We start from the raw sequence: 21411 nt of genomic DNA, 5'->3' as shown, positions 1-21411 counted from the left end.
TGGGATGGAGAGACACTGAGGAAGTGAGTAAAGCACGCTCTGATTGTGTTTGTCAGAGTTTCCAGAGGCAGCTGACTGAAGGAGGAAGTTGCATCCAAGGGGTTGGAGACTCACGCTGAATAAGCAGAGGAGAATGCCTGACACCACAGCCTAACCTCTGTTTCCTGGTTCTCCTGAAGCTAGCCACTGTGCTTTTCTCACATAGAAGCTGAGGAATTTGCATTAGACAAGCAGTTTTCTTGGTCCTGAGAGGGAGGCCCACCACCTTCTGGAGGTCCCCTAGGAGCCGTACTGAAGACCAGAAATGACGTTCAACTCAGCTGTGGTATACATGGATTCCTGGAGTGTGTGGTGTCCCTCCCCTCATGATGCTCTGGGTCACAAGAAACTGAAACCATGAGCCAAAACAGAGCTGTCTCCTTTGAAGTCACTCTCTCGGCTGTTAGTTACAGCAACTCACACAGTCCCTCTCAAACAGCCCTCCTTCTTTTACGTTGTTATTTAGCAGCACTTGAATCCACCATCAGGTGATGGCAGCCCTTGGCTTGGGTTGTGATTTTTTTTCACAGCTTTGTGTCTTCTTTCCTTCTTCAGCCCCTATATGAAGCTCAAGAATGAAGCCCAAAAGGACACAGACATTTAAAGACAGGAAGAGACTCAGAGATTGGACATAATCTCCCCTGGTGGTTTTCAAACCACTTTTAAGACAAAGAACCTTCAGGAAAAAAGTCAACAAGGGAGCTCTGGGGAGATGGCTCAGTCTATAAAGTACTTGCTGTACATAGATGATGTCTTGAGTTCAATCCCTAGGACCCATATCAATAAAACAAATTCTAATACTGGGGAGTCGGGGAGGAGAGCATTGCCAGTCTTACCAACTGAGCGGTCTCCAGGGTCACTGAGAGACTCTGTCTCAAAATGAAAAGTATGAGGTAGCAAGGGAAGTGGCTGGGAAAAAAGAGTTTTGGCAAGAGCAGAAGGAGTGAGAGGGAGAGGGGGAGGGAGGGGAAGAGGGAGAGGGGGAGAGAGGGGAAGAGGGAGAGAGGGTGCTGGGGGCCAAAATTACTTAAATTCATTTTATACATTATAGGTATAGAATGTAAAATCATCAAGGAATAGAACAAGGGGAAAATAAGGTGAAAATCGATTGGGGAAGACACCCAGTGTTAGCCTCTGTCCTCCACATGTGCACACACACACACACACACACACACACTCATGCACACTTCAGGAATCCAATACCATAGCTGAGTTGAGCATCATTTCTGGTCTTCAGTATAGTTCCTAGGGGAACTCCAGAAGGTGCTGGGCCTCCCTCTCAGGACCAAGAAAACTGCTTGTCTAATGCAAATTCCTCAGCTTCTATGTAAGAAAACTAAGGCCCATCCACATACCCCAAACCACACAGAGCCAAGAGCAGAACCTGATCCTCTGTCTCCTGCCTTACATTGTTCCTTGTCTGGAAGATTCCAACAAGGCATGCCATCCATAGATCTGGATGAGGTCATTTGAATAGCTGAAGCAAGAGAGGAATTCTGGCATTTATGGCTGGTAGCCAGAGTAGCCTGGAGCAAGGATCTAGGAGGCCCAAGTTTGCCTGATGAGATGCCAACACTGGCTGGGTTGTATTAAAAACTAAGCCTTCACATGACTTACCTGTTCCTCTTCAAACACGGAACGAGAGTCTTCTCCATGGACTCTGATGGCTCCTAGAATGTCACAAGTTAGGATCCTCAACTATTACTGTGACAGTTACCATGTCCTTCTTACTGTTACTGAAGTAGTACAAATGACTCCACAAGAGCTCCTTGTCCTCAGAGTCATATCTACCAGCACTGGGCCACACGCTCATCCTCCCCAACACAAAACTCCCTACAGAGAGGTTCTTCCTCAGACCTTGCCTGCAGAGCACCAAGGACACCTCCACATCTGTCCCCAGACAGGCTTGCTGTCACTGAGAGAGAAAGGAGGGGAGGAGAGAGAGAGAGAGAGAGAGAGAGAGAGAGAGAGAGAGCAGAGACAGAGACAGAGACACAGAGTCAGAGAGACAGAAACAGGGAGATGGAGACAGAGAAAGACAGAGATAGAGAGGGACAGAGAGACAGATACATAGGGAGGGAGGGACAGGGGAGAGAGAAATAAGACGACTCACGGACGGGGTAACAGTAACATGAACCAAGCATTCTGAACCACAGCAAAAGTGCAAGCACAACGGCTATACTTTGGGGGAATTGTAATTATACAACTGCAAAGCAGAAATGGCAAGAATTTGTTCTCCAACCAACATTCCAGTGACAGGCAGCTCGTTACACATTCGCCCCCCCCACCCCCACCTCCACCCCCACCCCCCATCACAAGCACCCGGAGTACTTCTAACCCACGGAATGGGCTCCAGGACTTAAGAGCTGATCCACAATGTCCCGCTCAAGACTCCTACTTTCTCGTTATCTGCCAGTTACGTGGAAAGGACTCTGTGCACCTGGAGGGAGCAAACCCAAAAGAAGGGGACCGAGGTCTGAGATGCGCCTCTTTCTCACCATCGGCATTCCCCAGTTCCCCATCCCCACCCCGCACATCTTCAGTGGCCTGCAATGTGGCAAGAAAAAATGCTTTTCGCATCCAGTCACGGAGATCTGAGGCTTACCTATCTTTGCAAGTAGCAGCATTTACTCTGCCAGTGTATTTCTTGAAGCAGCGACCTACCCACCACTCCTCAGCTCAATTCCCAGACTTAAAGTAGTTTAAGGCAATTCCCTTGTGAAGGTGACTGAGCAAATGGCCAACTCTGGCTTTCTCTTTAGTATCTCCTTCCTCTCCCCTTCCTCTATTAAAGGAAGTCACCCACACGCATTGTGTCAGGGCACTTATCGCTGACAGACATCAGGCTAAAGTTTCTAAAAACCTAAGTACTTGGTAGATCAAAATGACATCCCCAACATAATTAGGATATTTGGGGCAAAAGCCCTCAATGACAGAAGTGAACAAGAAGACCATCGCTCTGGGCAGTCCTTCCCAATTCGGAGCTATTGAGTCAAATCCTGACTGAGACCCACTGTGCTGAGTGGTGGGGCCGACGAGTCTCATCCCCTCCCACCCTCCCTTCCTCTGGGTCCCCAGATGGGTTGGTTAGCAATCAGTTAATCAGCTTCCTGACAATATAATAAAATACTTCAGATAATCAAGCTGAGGAAAGTTCCTGGTCACTGACAACGGGGCTGGTAAATACATCGTTGCAAAGAACCGCTGAGTGGGCAGATAAGCCTTCAGGAGTTTTAAATTTGACTGTCTTTCTCAGGAAAAGAGGGCATTTAATAACTATAAAGTGTCAAACGTGGAAATTAAAGTAATCTTTAATAAAGTGTGCCCAGCGTGCATAAAATATATAATTACAAGTATTACTTGAGAAAGACGCATGGATTGTATTTAGCCTGGGGCTTTGCATTTTAAGAGGATGTGAGGGGAAAAAAAAAAACCGGGAGAGAGTGCAGAGAAATCATTATTGAAGGCTCTTGCGGGAAGGATCAGAGATGTTGGGGTTGTTATACGCTAGTGATGAGGAAGCAAGGGGAGAGGGAGCTACAAAGGTTTCTTCAAGTTCCTTAAAGATTAGTCAGGCCTACTGAACTTAGTCCTGCCCAGTTCAGAGGGAGCCATTGAACCAACTACTGGCTAAGAACCAAAGTGCTGAGAGGCAGGGCTGAGAGTCACATCCCCTCCCACCCTCCCTTCTTCTGGGTCTCTAGATTGTTTTGTTCTCCACTGCCTTAGTCAGCTTTCTGTCAGCATAACAAAATCCTGGAGATAATCAATGCTGGTAAAGGGAGGGCCTTGCTTGGATTCCTACAGCCATGTAAAAAGATGGTTTGCCCCAACACCTTTCATCCCAACAGCAGCGGACAGAAGCAAGAGGATCCCTGAGCCACGCTGGCCAACCAGTCTACCCAGTCAACAAGCTATAGGCTTAGTGAGAGACCCTGTCTCAAAAACTAAGATGTAAAGCAACAGAGAGAGATCCTCACCATGGACCTCTGGCCTCCTCCACACAGACACACATACAAAAGGAGAAAGAGGGAGGTGAACATCAGTTTTTGCCTCACCGTTTCCAAGGTTCAGGCCTTGGTAAGTCGGTTCCATTGCTTTGACACATAGCAGATCAAAGCCACTCAACTTATCTCCAAGAAGCAAAAGATAACGAGGCAAGGATTAGAATCCCAAAGGATTCTTCAAGGGTGCGTCCCCAGTGACCTGAAGATTTCCTACTCTGAATAACCTTCACCGCTTCTCAACCGTGTCATCCTTGGGACCAAACCAATACAGGAACCTTTGGCAACAGTCAAGATCTGAACCACGGCACCCACTCCCGATTCCTCCTTGTCTGTCAGGTGAGCAGCACTGCCCATGACAGTAGCATTCTGTCCGCCCTGCATATGGATCGAGAGCCGGCTCCATGCTTCACGAAGCTGCTCATTACGCCGTCCCCACCAACTTTGTCTTCTCAAGCTGGCTTGCAGCATCTCAGCTGCCGTGGAATGGGCCTCCGGGCTTCCCTTACTTTCCTCATCCACACTCATCAGCCTACACCCCAGAGCACCCATCCCAACCACAGGCATGACCGTATAAACCACCAGCATAGCCTGGTAAGACGGACTTCCTGCAGGTTTGTGGTTTCCACCGTAAGCTGTTTTAAATTCGGTTGTGATTCCTTAGAGCCTCCGGTTCTCGTGCATTGTTGTCAGGCCTCTCTACAGGTCAGCCCATCGCAACCTCTTCACCCTGACTCTCCACCAGACACTCACATGCCCTTCACCTCCTCGTGTCTCCCTACCTTTCTTCTTGACAGTGCCTCTGCCTGCGTGCCCATCTGGTCTTCTCCCGGTAGGAGAATCTGAAACACCTGGTATACCACCCATCAAAGATTCCTTTCACACTTTGCTGAGCCTTGGGAAAACTCACGACTTCAAACAGGATTTATCACACATCGCGTAATTTTTTATCTTTCTGTGTCTTCTCTACCACACTATTAACTTACTAAACGTAGGAACTGTGTCTTATTTGTCTGGGCGTTTCTTTAGGACTTAGCAGAGTAGCCGGTATATAGTACATGTTTGTCAAAGGAAAAACAAAGCCCCCATTTCAAGGATTTGCTTTCTAGTCTGCCTAATGTATCCAGCCTGCCTGGGAGCTGGCACATGGGACAGCATTCTGGGAGCTGGTTAAAAGAGGGTGAACGACCCCCAATGGCTCCTGCTGGGCACCCTTCTACACTCCAGTGTCTGGATGAAAGCTGACAGCTCCTGCCTTGTCTGTTTCTAAGTGTCATAACTGGAACAAAATACCTTCATTAGCCAGTCTGGCCACATCGAAAACACATGGCTTAGAGAGCAGAGACTGCCTGGTTCTTTTCTGGTTCCTATGGATACGATGCCTCTTTTGACCCACTGGGATCCATCTGTGTGGGCAGCTGCCATATCTGAACATAAAATACAGCAGCGAGCATTGGGTAGGGAGAAGTCTGGGGGGGTGGGGTAAGGTAGACCTGAGAGAGAACATATGGGTACTCATCCTTGCGGAAGACTGGATCTATGTGAAAGCTTCTAGAAAAAATCAAATGTAACTTTGTTTAAAAAAACAAACAAACAAACAAACAAAAACCCCTTTTGCTAAGTATAAGATGTGAAAAATCACCCCTGAAGATTGCTTTCCCTTCTGCAACCAGAGCAGAAGTCTTGGCTCTGTTTTGATCAGTTGCTTCTAGACATACCCTTCCCAGCCACCACCAGGCAGTCAGGCACTCTGACATGTGCGTAACCAGGAAGCAAACAAGGCAGGCAATCTGTGGAAATGCAATATGGCGTCGTCTCTTCCCTTTGCTCATTTCACTAACAAACACATACATTTAGGGAATACGATGATTAAAAACAGTACCTTCTCCGGCCGAGTCCTTCAGATTTACCAGGAGCTCCTGCTCAGAGCTGCCTTCCTCAGGAAGAATCTGTGGCACTAATTGAGAACACAGCCCACGGTCACAGAGTCACTTAAGTGAAACCAGGAGCCGGAACGCAAACCCAGCACTTCGGCTCCCAACAGCAGTTCCCTGACGCCCACACCTACCACCGTCCGTCCTGCCAGGCTGCCACCGAAGCCCCGGCCACTTCTCAATGGAAGTGCAAGAAACCAAGAAAGAGAGGCTGGGGTGGGGGTTAGATTCTGGTAGGTATGTGACCTCCTGGGCTGTTTTTAATCAGTAAAGCAAATAAAGCCATCACTTTCAAACATGGGTGCCTCCTTCTAGAAAATAAAACAGATAAACTTCTGGCTTATAGGTTGTTGATTTTTTTTAACCACTATCTCTGAATTTATAAATTTGGCTCTTGCCAATACATTGAAGATTTTCGAAGAGGTTTCTGATGCTGGATTCGTCTCCGAAACTGAGGTCAGAGATTAGCGCTGAGGGATTGTTTTGCTCTGACAACAGTTGCCCTCCCGCCTCCCAGGAACCACCTGATGCTCTGCGAATAAGTGGAGGCCTGCACTTAATCACATTAGTCAGTCCCTAAAATATCTGTGTAGCAGAGAGTTACAGTAATGGCAATGCCTTGTAGTTCAAGACCATTGTGGCTTGCGAAAAATCATCATTATTTTGTAACACTACCTCTTTTCCATCCCAGCATAAGGTCCCCCTCCCTGGCCATGAGGTAGGTGTAGCAGATACAACATTTTCCCATCTTCTCTTCTGTGGTGTTGGGGACAGAACCCAGGGTTTTGTTCATGCCCCATCTACAATGAGCTACATTCCCCGAATTCAGGTACCACCATTTTGACTTTAGAGATTAAGACATGTGGAACCTGGAAAGGTTTGTTGCAGGATATTGGATCATACTGTGAAACCTAAGATTGTATTGTTTCCTAGAAAAACCTGATTCTAATTGTGGTATGACTCGGCCTTAGAACACATTTTTTAATCCCTCTGGCTGGAATACAGACACACCCTTAGCACACACCTTCAATCCCAAACAACAAAGGTAAAGTTAGTTTGTAGAAAGAGGCACCCACGTTTGAAAGCGATGTCTAATTGAGTAGCAGAAAAAGTGATGAATCAGAGAAAGATTTAGCAGAATAAGACATGTCGAGCTCAACAGAGAGGAAGGAGGGGTGACTTAAGAGAGAGTGCAGAAAGGAGAGAGAGGCTGGGACAGGTGTACAGAGACAGGTTGTAGAGAGAGAACAAGCTAGACACAGGTGAAGACAGACAAGGCAGAGAAGGAGAAGGAGCCAGAAGATTAAAGCACATGAAGTTAGTGTGAGGCCAAGCAGACAATTCAAGAGAACCCCAAGAGACTCCAGATTGAATCAGTCAACTTGGAAAGAAGTTTGAGCCAAAACAGTTGAGTTGAACCAGCCAGCCAGAGATCAGAAAGAACTAGGAAGGGGTGAGCTTATTCAGCAGTGAGTTTCAGAAACTGAAAGAATTCTCTGCATATATTAGATTGTACGGACACTACAAGCTTCCAGGACTAGGTGTACGTTAACGGATAAAGGCAGGAAGCCTCCAAGATGACAATTACAAAGGGTAACAAATGCCAAGTTTACATAACTAAAACCGATGAACCAGGAACTACATGATCCTAAATTCCTAACCCCAAATGGAGCATTTTTCTTGCCAGCTAGAATGTTCCTTTTTCTGCCTTCCCCTACCTGCACCCCATAAAAACACTGCCAAGACAGAAAACATTCATTGCAAGTTTTGAGGAACAACAGTTAGACTGTTGGTAAGAAAGTGGGACCCTCTCTTGAGTGGAAAATGGGGCCTCTCCTCTTCTAGGTGCAGGGAGGGAGAGAGAGAGAGAGAGAGAGAGAGAGAGAGAGAGAGAGAGAGAGAGAGAGAGAGAGAGCTATGCCAGCATATCTATACACTCACTTATCTATGTCTCCCACATGTTAACCCTTAATCCTAAAACCCATGGGTGATGCATGAACCTCTCACAGTTGAACAGCATTCATTGTTTTCAAGGAGACTTTCCAAGTCTTCATAAATTCTCAGAGTTGCACAAAAGAAACTGAAAGGTATCTGTGCACTATATAAAGCTACCAGGCCCCAGCTCTCCCACTCTGACCACTAGGCTTTGCATGTAACCAGTGTAATGGGTAGATGAGTTTGCACGTGCATTCCTGTGCACTTGAACAAAACGTGCGGCTACATCGTTCTTTGCCTCTCTGCTTGCTTGTTTTGTCAGACCTTAATTCCACAATGGCCTGAGTCTTCTGTAAACTGAAGGATGAGCTAGACAGGGCCCAAGCACCACAGCCAAGTTTTGAGGAGGAAGATTTGAAATTTAGGAAAACATTTTGACTCTCGAGGGTATTCAGTGCACTGTGGCTGAGTCACGCTTGACATTGTTCCTCCAGTTTTCCCATTTACAGATCATTATGCAAAGAAGGGGATTTACATATGACCAATTTCAGCAGAGTAAATGATACAGCATGTGTTCCAGCCCTGGCTGGTTATACATCTTAACATTTTATAGCTATTTCCCTTGTCAGAAGTATAAATCTACCCCCCCCACACACACACACACGAAGAAATAATTTTAAATGGAGTGTATCAGAAAATCACAACTCAGCAAAATACGGCAGTTTCCTGACCAGGACTGAATAACTAAGTTATATACACACTTTGCAGTTTGTGATTCTGCAGTGGTCCAAGACTACAGGGTGATCTGGGACAACAGACTCTCATCCCTGAGAAGCCAATTCCAAGAAGATAATCAAAGTGAATTGTACCTGGAATATGGAATCAAACACCACCCTCTACTCTCTGGGCTTTGAAGATCAAATATAATAAACCTGTCATGAACCAAGACAAAGGGCCACCAAGGAATGACAAATTTCTGTCAGGTTCACATTTCATCAAAATACTTAGGGTGGAAATAAAAAAGAAATCCCCTTTCTCTTCTCTCAGAGACTGAAGGAAACTATGCTGAAGAAAAACTGGTCAGGTTTTTCAATGTGTTGACCAAAGCCAGCCTCCCACAGCGGGGAAAAAACTGGAGAGCAAAGAATCATGCTGGGGAACAATGCCCACCTGTCCTGTCAGCATGGCACAGGCCAGAAGCTGTTGCCAGATAGGTCCATGCACTACAGAAGGCTATACAACAAAACAGACTGGAGACTTATGCTACTGAGCTATGTTAAACATCCGAGGGTATCAAACATTCAGCCAAGGACAAAGTTTTACAGATAGATAGATAGATAGATAGATAGATAGATAGATAGATAGATAGATAGATAGATAGATAGATAGAGAGTTAGAGATATATAGATATATAGATATATAGATATATTCCCAATCTGAATTATTTTCCTTGTCAGATTAGAAGGCAGTGGCATAGTGCAATCAATCATGGATTGAGCATCAAATCCAAAGTGCTAAGGTCTTCAACCTGTCACTCAACTGAAGAACAAAAATACAGGGAAGCATTCAGGAGAACAAGTGACTTCCTGAGGAGGAGCAGAAGGAGGAGGAAGAGGAAGAGGAAGAAGGAGGAGGAGAAGAAAACCTCTTTGCAGCCCACTGTCTCCCATCTATATCATCATATTGATCCTCACAGCTCTGCGAGGCAAAGAGTGCGAGGCAATGGTTTTTCAGGGTGCAGATAAGAAACCTGAAGATCAGAGCTTTCCCAGAAACATGTAGCAATTTGTAGAGCAAGGCCCATGCTCTCTGATTCCAAGTTCAAGGTTCTTTCCAATGTAATCTTTGCGTAAGCTGCATATAAGGGTTCTGTCTATGCTTGTGGTATCCCTAAAAACGCCTTCTGCTGACACGTCACCTAGCAGACACAACTCCTTCATAAAGACGTCCTTTTAGCAATTTCGTACCTAACTTTCTATCAGATGCATTAAAAAAAAAAAAACTAACTCACTTGGTATGTTATTCTGTTCCTTTTGTAATATAAAACACATATTTAATTTTTCATAGCTTAGAACAGTTATCTAAGCTATTCTGAGGCCTTTGGAGATAATCAGAATATTTGAAGTCGTCATGTTAGGCAGTGGTTCTTAATCTTCCTACTGTTGTGACCCTTTAATACAGTTCCTCATGGTGTGGTGATAATCTGTTTGCTACCTCATAACTGTAATTTTGCTACTGTTATGAATCACAATATAAGTATCTGATATAAAGATGGTCTTAGGACCCCTGCAATAGGTTGTTCGACCCCCTCCCACAAAAGGGGGTCATGAACTACAGGTTGAGAACTGCTGATTTAAGGGAAAGGGTTTCAAGTGTCTATCAACCACTATCCAGAAGATTAATGTGGGACCATGAAAGGCAGCCTGGTTCCCAGTTGAGCTAAGGCTAGAGACCCCAGTGACCCTGAAGGAAAGGTAGGCATTTCACCAGATTCCAAGGCACCAGGCCCCTATCACTAGACACAGCCCTCCATAGATTTGTGACCATCAGTCATATAAAGGCAACATCCCAAGCCACTCCACAGGTAGAGGACATGACCTGTGGTCACTTAGGCTCAATACAGATCTCCATTTTAATGAGGTACCTAGAGGCCTGAAGGGCTTAGTCAATAAGCTTTCCTTCCCAGACATTCCTCCCTGCAAAAGGTATCTAACCTCAGGCCCACCCTGAGAAGTGGAGTATGGTTTTACTCATCTGCTTTCTGCCATGACAATAGATGTCTTAAAATCATGGACTGCCTCTTTTCATCAGGATCTGCCATGGGAAGCCATGGAGAAGGTCTTCACCTATAGAGCAGCCATCTAATCTCCTGTTGAAGGCCTCTCTGAGCTCCCAGCCATGGCTGCCACCAAGCCAAATCAAGCCTGCAGCCATCAAATCAAGATCAAGCTGCATCATCAAGCCAAGAATGCTTCCAACAGTGCCTGGGTGCCCGAGAGACTGAGAACCAGATGGCCCTGGCCTCACTGTAGGTCTGGGGACCCCCAAGCTAGCTACAGCTGTCCTGTGTCTGAGACCCCTGAAGCAGTGTCCCGGGGTGGTCAACATCCCTGTGTCCTGCCTCCCTGAGTGGCCAAGCCCTGTGGCAGAGCAGACCCAGGACCCCACCAACCGTACAGATTAAGAACACAAACGTGATCAAGACAATGTCTTTTCTGTATGGAGCTTAAAACAGACGGGGTACCGATAAGAACATAATTCCATGTTTGCTACCTTGGGTCAGGAGAAGAACATTCTGGAAGTGTAGAGAAACAACAATCAGTCTACTGTTGCACACCAGAGATGGCTTTCCAGAGAAAGCCACACTCATGCCTACAATTTGCCACGTGGCTTTCTTGGAATTTTTCTAGCTTCCTCTGTGCTTCTTGACAAGGCCACACCATCGACTCTAACTGCCCAGTTTTGCCCACGCCATTCTTTTAGCCCCTTGAGTCTTAGTTCAGGGTCATCTTTGCGATCCTTCAACACTCAGCTCCAATGCAGCCCTTCCTTGGACGTGATCATGACCTAACGGGAGTAACCGACCTGAAACAAATCTAAACAGATTACAAAGAAAAGACTCAGATTCCCTTACACTTCTCTTCATCCTTTGAAAACTCGAAACCTCTCAACTCCACAATCATTAAGTGATCCTTATACCTAACAGTCGTCAAATGATCCTTGTGTCCATAATTTAAAAAACAACTCACCCATGCTACCTGTGTGTTAATAGTGAAAGAGAGAGAGAGAGAGAGAGAGAGAGAGAGAGAGAGAGAGGAAGAGAGAGAGAGAGAGAGAGAGAGAGAGAGAGAGAGAGAGAGAGAGGAGCAATAAGGATCATGGCTTCCAAAGCTTGTAGTACTATACGGCCCTAGTCTTTGGCTAAGCTGGAGGCCTGAGAGAGGAGGTTTTTCTCTGCTCTGCTAGATCCAGTTAGAATTGTGGCAGCAGCCCGAAGGGTAACCACGGTCAGGGTCCCTGGTCAAGTGGTGGTGAATTTGGGTGAAAACATGTCAACACTGCCCTGGGGAAGACCTCGTCTTTTCAGCTGTAAAATTACAGAGTGGTTCCTTTGGCCATCAGCAACTCTTTACAAACGGGACCAAAGCAATTTTCATCAGAGATGCTATGGGACAAAACTGAAAGATATATTCATATTGCAGGGTTTTGCAAACCCTCCGGATGTCCTAACAATAAGTTACAGATGTCTAATCCTAAATTAAGAAGTTAAATGCTGTGTGGACTCTACAAATGGCAATTTTCTATAATTTGAGAAAAATATTTGGTAGCTCCATTCCCACTGGAAATGGCTGGCAACGGTTCTGCTCTCTGTTAAACATCTCTGTCAGCCTCTCCCAAGGCTGCAATCGCACCAGAGAACAATAGCCTTCCAAAAACAACAGAGAATTGCTCAGGAAACTATAATTATGATTTTTCCTCTGGGCATTTCAGCATTTTATAACCAGGGCAAGTATCGGGATAACCGAGCGCATACATTCACGTCCCTTTAAGGGCACTAAACAGTATCCTGGCTTTCTGTCATCTGTGCTGTTGCCCTATTCGCTTTTGTTTGAAAGGAGACTTTATCAGTGTTCCTGGGCCTTGCCATTCTATCTCTTCACTCTACCTGCAATAAGATATCAGGCTAATATTGGCAGAGCAACTCCGCACAAGGATTCTTTGTTCCAGGAAAAAAAAAAGTATGAATAGTACATTATTAAAATGGAGCCGGAAGTGTGTTTCATTGGGCTTATTATTTACCCAGTGAATATTGTTGTGGTACCAGGCACTTGACCAAAGATGAATAAGAGGAAGCAAGAACCCGAGTTTGCATTTCACATGAGGATCTCCGAGTACTTTCCAAATACGAACTCATATATCAACTCACTTAGAGGCAGGACTCAGCAGTGAGCCGCAAGGAGCCTGCTACGAATGCCTCCTGCCACCGTTGCAGATTATGTCAGTGGGTCTCTGAGAAGTCTGAAGACTCAGGGAAAGGCGATCAGGATGGGTTGAGTTTGGAGCTAGGGAAAAAAAAAATACATTAACAAAGAGACTCATAGTTACAGCATGGAGTTCTGTGGATCACTGACTGATAACACTGTTTCAAAACCAAACGCTTAACAGCTGACAAAGTAAATGTTTTACTTACTGTAAATTCGTTTCTTATCTTTGTCTAACAGGTTCATGACATCGGTAATTTGGTTCTCCTTTTTTTCCTGCAGAGAAGATTTTTTTCCCCAAAAATACATCATACTTTTTATATTTACAAAATAATCTGCTCTTTTCTGAATAATAGTTCCATTAAGATTTACCATATACCAACTCAATGTGAAAGTCAAAAATGAGGAAATCTCATTCATTTGGATCCCACTAAATTCTGAATTTATATAGGAATACCTAGTAATTGATAGATTGTTCTGTTAAAGTATGGGGGGAAATGCCCTCAGAAAGTCATGCCTGCCTTGTGACAAGGGCCAAAGGCAACAGTCAGCAACCATCCAAGGGTCTCTGGTACCGGAAACGCATAGCTCATACCATAGGCCTTCACAGACTGTCAAGACACAAACCTCAGTCATATCATTTCCGATCCAGAAAGGGAGCTTGTTGAGCAAAGAAAAGCAAAGAGCCAATGGGACGGTTTCACCATTTCAAAACCAGGAGTCGATGAGGGTGGTTGAGCCAGGAGCTCAGATTCAGCCTGATTTCCCACCTCTTACGGATCAGCTTCCTCAGAGACTGAGTTGCCATCTTGAGCTTGATGCAAGTCTCTTGAGGGTCAAGCCCTCATTTTACCCATTCCCGGAGGCTGTGTAGTCTGGTCATTCCCATCAGAGAACTGAGGATCCTCTGGGAAGGGGCTCCTTAGAGGGGAAAAAACGCACATTGGATATACTGAGTAAAAATGTATAGGCATTCCAAGATGGCTGGAAGAGTCTACAACCAGCAGAGTAGCAGCTTGCCCATCTCAGCCCATGTGGCTTTGTGTTCCGGTCCCTGGGAAAGACACAACCATTGCAAAATTCTCTACTAGGTATTTCTTTTTGTTTATTTACATGTACATACACATGCCTGTGTATGAGGAGAGCAGGGGGCATCAAATCTCCTATAACTGGAGCTACAGCCATCAATGAGCTGCCTGATAAGGGTGCTGGGCGCACCCAGGACAATATTTACTGTCTTGTTTCCTAATTGGTTCTTAATCTATCAATAAAGATGCTAGTGGCCAATGAGCTGAGCAGAATAGGCGGGACTTCTGGTCCAGCAGACAAGCTTGCAGATGCAAGAGAGAGGGGATTTTTTTTACCATACTTCCGAAGGAGAAAGGGTGACCAGCCTTGTGAGATCTCCTGCTGAGCGGCCTTGGGCCGTTTCCCCAGGCAGAAGATTAGAAAGGACCAGCAGTTGAGCCATAAGCCAGGTTAAAAACTAAATTTGTGTGTGTGTGTGTGTGTGTGTGTGTGTGTGTGTGTGTGTGTGTGTGTGTTTCGTCCATGGATCCGAGAGAACCTGGGTGGGGGCTGGTAGCACAGCCCATTCCTAGAGTTTAAGGCGAGGTAGCAAAAATTCCCACTACATCCAGCTCCTACATTAGGTGTTTCAACAAGTGCTTCTGTTTACTGGGACTTGACACATGCTAACATAATCATCCTACCTGCCTTGGCAAACATTGGTCACTACTTTTCCTGATTTGCTTCTGTGCCGAGGTTCTATAGAAAGTGGCAGGGGAGCTCCAGGGCCACGCTGAAGTTACCGGGAAGGGGATACTTAGAGTCACAAGAGACCACATAGCCCACAGAACTACTGTATGGAGACTAGAAAAGAACCCATGAAAACTTACAAAATGGCATATTTGGAAGGTATAAACCTGTTATACTTTAGAGGGTTTTATTTTTCCCACCGTTACAAATTCCGCTGCCATCTGTTTCAAAGCCAGTATGTTTGTCTTTCAAGGAAAAAAGAAACAGATAAATCCTGGGGTGGGGGTGGGAGTGTGTGTCAGGGCGAGTAAAAAATGAGTCGACTTTTGTGAAAAGGTAAACAGGTTGTAATCTTATACCCCATGGGGGGGGGGTGTCAGGGGAGAATAAGGTGGCAGACCCTGAAGATTCTCCAAAGGGCTTAATAAAAATGATAGGTGTGTCTTGAAGATGACAGGGGTGTGGTCAAACTTTACACAGGACTTGACAGGTGGCAACAATGTAGCCGTTTGAGTCAGCCCTAGTACTGGCATGCTCACTGCAACCCAATTATCCCTATCTGTATAGAATTTAGCCATGTAACAGATTCTTCTTCCAGTCTTCCACAGGCCATCCGCTGCTGACTTTCTACCAAACGACCATTCTAGCTCCCTACAGACCTTCTGTTGCCCGAGTCTTAGCCACCATTGGTTAAGTTGCTGCACAGACTTGAAGGCAGGATACATTCCTATTCGCTCTGCTGTTTGGGGTCTTTAGGGATTTGATCCAGATTCTTTCAGTCATCTGGACTGATCAGAGAGATGACACTAACAGTGTTAGGTGGAAATAACTTCCCAAGCTGCAAGAGGCTCCTCTGGCCGATCAGGAAATCAGTAGTTTTCAAACAAGAAGCAAGAGAGCATACAATTGTGTCTGTGTCGAACAATGTGTTTAGGTGACGCCCAGGGAATTTCGAAAGCAACTTAGTTTTCCTCTGCATGGGATGAGGAGCCAGCATGCAGTAGAAAAGGACCTTTCTCTGCATCTTGCAGTGGTGGTGGTTGCTATTCTTTGAAACGGAGGTTCCTGGAAAGCAGGGATCACAGCAAAGACTGCCTCAGTTAAGACATAAACGTCAAGCGCTGTCCACTTTACAGATGCTTTATTTGGCAAACAAGATCATTCTCCTTTCCTTCTATGATCCTACCGTGATCTGTCTAACAACTTTGACCTACCTTGGACAACGAGGCATGGCGAAATGACAGACATGCTTACGGAAAAGCTGGGCTCAGGTGGGCCATGTACTGGCATGGACAGACACCAGTAACACCCTGGGAACTCAGCATGTCTGCAACATGAATGATGAGGATATAGGCCAGCTAGTCGCTATGGGGGAGCAGTCTCTCAGGTTGCTGGTACCCAGGAGAGGAAGCTGTACTTGGTGCATTCTGAACACACTGCCAACATCAGTAGTCTTCAAATGGGATGGCTTTGCCATTCATGAGCCAGATCCAGGGAAGGCCTTGTCATTCCCATGGGTCTGGGACATTGGGATCCCTGACATGGCCATGCTCATGTCAATATTACACGGTCCGGGTCTTCATCTGCTCCTTATAGCTTCCTACTGCGTTCTGTCTTTCTGGTCCTCACTTCTGTGTGTATTATGCCCTTCTTCCTAACCAGGCAGCCAGGCTCCTTCTGACCTGATACCCCCAGAACAGGACAGAGTAAGAAAAGGCCTCTCCCTGCCTTTCTTACCTTTACCTGCATTGCCTTTTACAAGTCTCTTACTTCCTCTCAGGGGATAGAATATTAAGTCGTATCTCTATTCAGTGATTTGGTCTCTAATGCCAAGAGATGGCAGTTAAAAATTAACGTGATCACATGTCAAAGTCTCCATTTTTATGGTGTCTGATCCCACACAGGTAAGGAAAGATAGGCAGACACGCACAAGAGCGTGACCAGCGTTGCAACATCCTTCATACCTTCGTCGAAAAATCTCAGTTCTCCCAAAGGTGGATGACATATAAGCTCCCCTGGTTAATCTCCCTAAGCGACTTTTCTGGCTTTAGCACAGAATTAGGACAAAGGTGAACAAGAAAGATAAAGCAGGGGCAACGAGGGACAGTCACAGTCTAGAGATCCCTTGCTACAGAATACATAAAAGGTGGAGGAGCTGCGGTTCTTACAATATAGTTTTCCCATCTCTGTGTCACTTTATGTCTTTTTTTTTTTTTTTTTTTTTTGACGTGTGCAATGGACGCTGCTCGGTTCAGTTGTCCTCCAGTTCATGCTGCCTCACAAATGTGACCCATCCTCTTGGTCACTGTCGCTTGCCTCGGAATTGTTGTTATAGCTCAGTAGCTGTCTGCCCCTGCAAAACTTGGAAGGCTGACGGCAGACTCTCTCATACTCACCCTCCTACACCCCATCCCCTCTTCTCCTTTTGCAACCTGTAAGGACAAAGTGAGGAGCGGACAGCCCACCTCACTGCCACAAGACGGGAGCCAGCCAGCTTGCAAGAGCTGGCCGCTGAGGGAGAGAAAAGCTGTCAACAGTAAAAGATTTAGGAGAGCAGGCTCAGCCTGACACAAGCGTGAGAGTTCTTAAATCTGTACAAAGACGATTTCCAGAAAATTCTTACTCCTGACTCTACCTGGTCTACTGTTGACATTGTTATCAAGTAATCATGTAAATAATGATCGAGAAAAACGTTAAGTAACAAACATGAGATGTGATAACTATGTCTCTTCTTTCTTTCTTTTGTTGTTGTTGTCAAGGGCAAACCTTGACACTGCTCAAATTAATGAAGTAGGCTATCTGACTATTAATAAAGCCTTAAGGGCCCTGGGATGGATTGATCTTCCTTGTATGAAATACAATCTCCCATAAAACAAAGGGGGCTATGTTTTACTGGCAGCCTCAAAGACGGGCTCATCACATTCATTCGACTTTAATATACATTTTTAATTATTCATCTGCAAGACATAAAATAGCTCATTTTGAGAAGTCTCATTTGGATGGTAATTTGCGAATAAGAACCAGGGACAAGCCCGTATAAATTATTCTTGTAAATATATGTACATAAAATATCTCCCAAAATTTTAACAAACCAGTGACTAAAATCTTGTTGGGAGGCGTGATCCAAAGATAATCACCCCGAGTTGGGATAATCTTATCGTAGTCCATCTTCTGCGAGCTTCTTTGGTAATCTGAGGAGTGAGATTAGACTCTCATTATGAACTACTTATAAACATCATTTGAGATGATGGGAAAGTAATTTGAAGAATTCGGGGCCTGGTAATGAGTTCCCTTTGAAGTTGGGGCGGGATGGCAGTGGGAACAGAATCTGAGATAATTGCTGGCTGTCTCCAAGGAGTCCAAATGTTGATGAAGCTCTGTGTTTAATAATTAAACATGCTAACCTCAGAGGAGAGGGAGCCACGCTGCAAGAACCCCTGGACGTTTAAAAAGCCTGCCTTGTTTTACCAGAGCACTTTTTACCTCAATCCTTCTCCTTCATCCGGTTCCACCTCTGCTCTCAGGTGTGCCTCTGTTTTAGGCATGACAACAACTGAAAGCTCGGAAGGGGAAGAAAACCAACTGAGGAAACTCGATTTTGGCCTGCAATGTGCTGCAGTGGTAAAATGCCCACCTTCCTGCCTGAGGTGCCATTCCGGAGACCAAGCAAAGATTCTTTCCAAAAACACGTTCAGGAAATCAACAAATGTTTGCCTCGCTCTTTGAAGTTTACAAGCTCTTGGATCTGGGTGAAGTCCAATTAGTAAAACCCTAGGCGTGGCCCTTCCCATTCATTTGAATCTCCATGAGACTCAGGAGAATTTCATTCTAGTTAATCACGCCGTGGTCTAGAATATTCTCCCATGACCTACAACCAAGGGAACACTCATCATCCATTTCTAATGTCTCCCTCCGGCCTGGGTAACCCTAGCCCAATCAGAAGGGCCCCTTGACACAGCTTCATGAGTTAGGGAACTTCTAGTGACAAGCACAAAGAGATGTGTGCAATTTCAGGCCAATCCCCCCTGGTCTCGAATAGCATATAGAAAAGGAAGCAAAGAGAATGGCTATGCTCATCTAGAAACCAGCGTCAAAGGCATCCAAACTCAGCTCAACTAATGGTATCTGCACTTGCATTCTGCGGTACCAGAGTGGAGGGTGTCAACTTAGGGAAGGGAAGGGGACATAACAACGTCTTAAGTAGTAAGCTTCAAATCCCTAGTTCATAGCTGAAGCAGACAGAAGCTGCAACATCTGTCCTCCCCTGGATAATGTCTGCTCTACCCCGATGTGGGTCATCCCATGAGACATGGTTGTTGCACAAGGCTCCCTAATCCCCTTTGCATCCCTCACACCAGACAGACACTGCCATTGGCAGCTCTCCCTCAACCCAGGGAGAGGGAGCAACCAAGCTGGTATAAGAAACGCTTCTATTTCTTGGCACGCTGTTAAGGTCAGCAGAACGTTGTTCCTGGGTACAGGCGAGGATAGCACAGAAGTACTTGAATCATTGAAGACAGAACAATATAAGGAAAACCATTTACCAGGTTGAGTAGAGCCCGGCAGGCTCCTGAGAGCATTTTCAAATAACAACAGATGTCTCGCGCTTCCTCCCTCACAGGAGAACAGATTTCACTAAGGAATGGGTCTGGGGTTTGTGATTCTCCAGACCACGGGTGACATCAAGTTGTTCAGATGGGTCCACCATGATTATCTGCCTTTCCTTGACTCCACCCAGCACCCACCCAGAACCCCAAGGTACAGCCCAGCTGCAGTCAGTGGGAAAATGGTTCCAAATGACTCTGTAGCCTTGGGCACCAAGTATCACCCGGTGATAGCATGTTCCACATTGGATAGATTCCCACCAGCAATGACATCTCCATTTACAAGCCACGCCATGATGGAGAAGATGTGGAGCATTGGACATGATTTTTAAATAGGTCCCCAAAGCAGGATCTCGGGGCTCCCCTTCACCTTGTAGAATAAGTCTCCTGAAAATCTCCCAACAAAACAGGTGTCTGAAGGGGCGTGATGAGCTAATACTGTGCTTGCCCATTTTCTTACGTTCATGCATTTTAAATCCATCTCTGTGAAATATGTCTGTGGGCTTAAGACTTCGAGGCATTGCCTCTGAGGTAGGATGCTGCTCCCTCCTGCTCCAAGCAGTCCAACAGTTTGAGTCAACAGAAGTAAGAGCTGTCACCCCAGGAGTGGAGTGGCCCCTCTCATGCTATACAGGCATGTAGTCAACTTTCCCGAAGCCTGACTTTCTTCTTCTTTGGTAGTTTGTGGTATAAGGAAGTGTAGAACCACCAGTCAAAATTGAGGAACAAAAGAGAGGAAAGAAGAAAGTTAGAAAGTTAGGAAGGAGGGAAGAGAAGGGAGGAAGGGGAGGGAGGGGGAAGAGAAGGGAGGGGGAAGGGGAGGAAAGAAGGGGAGGGAGGAGGAAGGGAGGAAGGGGAAGCGGGAGGGAGGAAGGGAAGAGGAAGGGGAGGGAGGAAGAGAGAGGAGGGAGGAAGGAGGGGAGGGAGGAGGAAGGGAAGGGAGAAAGGAAGAGGAATGAAGGAGAGGAAGGAGGAAGTGGGGAGGAGGAAGGGGAGGGAGGAAGAGGATGGAAGGGAGGGAGGAAGAAGAAGGAAGGGGAGGGAGGAGGAAGGGAGGAAAGCAAAGAAGGAAAGCTTTTGTTTTGTTTCGTTTAGTTTTTCGAGAGAGGGCTTCTCTGTGTAAGGGCTCTGGCTGTCCTGGAACTTACTCTGTAGGCCAGGCTGACCTCGAACTCACAGAGATCCACCTACTTCTACTTCCCAGTACTGGGGGATTAACTGTGTGTATCACTACTGCCCTGCCTAGGAAAACACATTCTTAAAGGGTGGCCCCGAAAATAAAATCTACTGTAAATAGCGTTCAGTATCGCAGGAAAGGAATAAAGCACTAGATTTGACTTTTAAATAATAAAATAAGTAACTAAACCTGTCCCCTGGTGTTAGCCACTCCCCGGTAGCCTTCCCTCTGCAAAGCATGCACAGCTCTTCCAGCTCTGGACGCAGCTCTGAGTGACTCCCCAGAACTCTGCTTCTCAGTCTCTTCTAGCACTGAGTCTAGGACGCTAACCTCTACTGCTTGTCTGTTACTGCTCCAGGTCCCTGCTGGCCTCAAGTGGCCTTGGCGTACTCTACAATATTTCCGTTTCTGTCGGTGAGGACTGCTGGTGAGCAGGCTGCCTCAGAGTGCAGAGGGAGCAGGAAGGAGGTAGAAGAGGATACAATGGGTAGCTCCCTGAGGTCAAAGCATCAGGCAGAACCGGAGGTCGGAAATAAACAGATTGACCAGCCTCTCACCTTTCATCCCTGGCTCTGCGAGATAAGAGCTAACAGCAAGGCCATCTGGGCTCAGTTTCAGACTCCCCAGCCTCTACTTCCCAGTGCTTCTTTCCCTTTGAAAATCCTGTCCCGGGCTGGAGAGATGGCTCAGCGGTTAAGAGCGCCCGACCGCTCTTCCAGAGGTCATGAGTTCAATTCCCAGCAACCACATGGTGGCTCACAACCATCTGTAAAGAGATCTGATGCCCTCTTCTGGTGTATCTGAAGACAGCTACAGTGTACTTATATATAATAAATAAATAAATCTTAAAAAAAAAAAAAAAGAAAAGAAAATCCTGTCCCTGCACTTTGTTAAGAGGTTGACTCAGAGAGGCCCTTAGTGCAGTCATTAGCAACCGAGGGATGTGTAGCACGCGGCTGGGAAAGCGTCATTCACACA

At 46.0% G+C, this 21411-nt stretch overlaps 1 long non-coding RNA gene across 4 annotated transcripts in view; it reads right to left on the bottom strand.

Moving 5' to 3' along the window:
* Positions 1-8062, bottom strand: part of LOC102550768 (uncharacterized) — a 57936-nt gene extending 49874 nt beyond the window's left edge. For 3 of the 4 annotated variants that reach the window (XR_005500528.2, XR_005500529.2, XR_005500530.2), the window contains exon 1: positions 5926-8061. This is a non-coding gene — a long non-coding RNA (uncharacterized LOC102550768). Of the gene's footprint in view, positions 1-5925 lie in introns of all 4 variants that reach the window. The other variant, XR_001836540.3, reaches the window with a different exon arrangement.
* Between the last annotated feature and the right edge of the window lie 13349 nt (positions 8063-21411).

This window comes from Rattus norvegicus, chromosome 2 (assembly GCF_036323735.1).
Source record: "Rattus norvegicus strain BN/NHsdMcwi chromosome 2, GRCr8, whole genome shotgun sequence".
Lineage (NCBI taxonomy): Eukaryota > Metazoa > Chordata > Mammalia > Rodentia > Muridae > Rattus > Rattus norvegicus.
The sequence above is the reverse complement of the archived record's forward strand: the minus strand, read 5'-3'. Positions and strand labels throughout refer to the sequence as shown.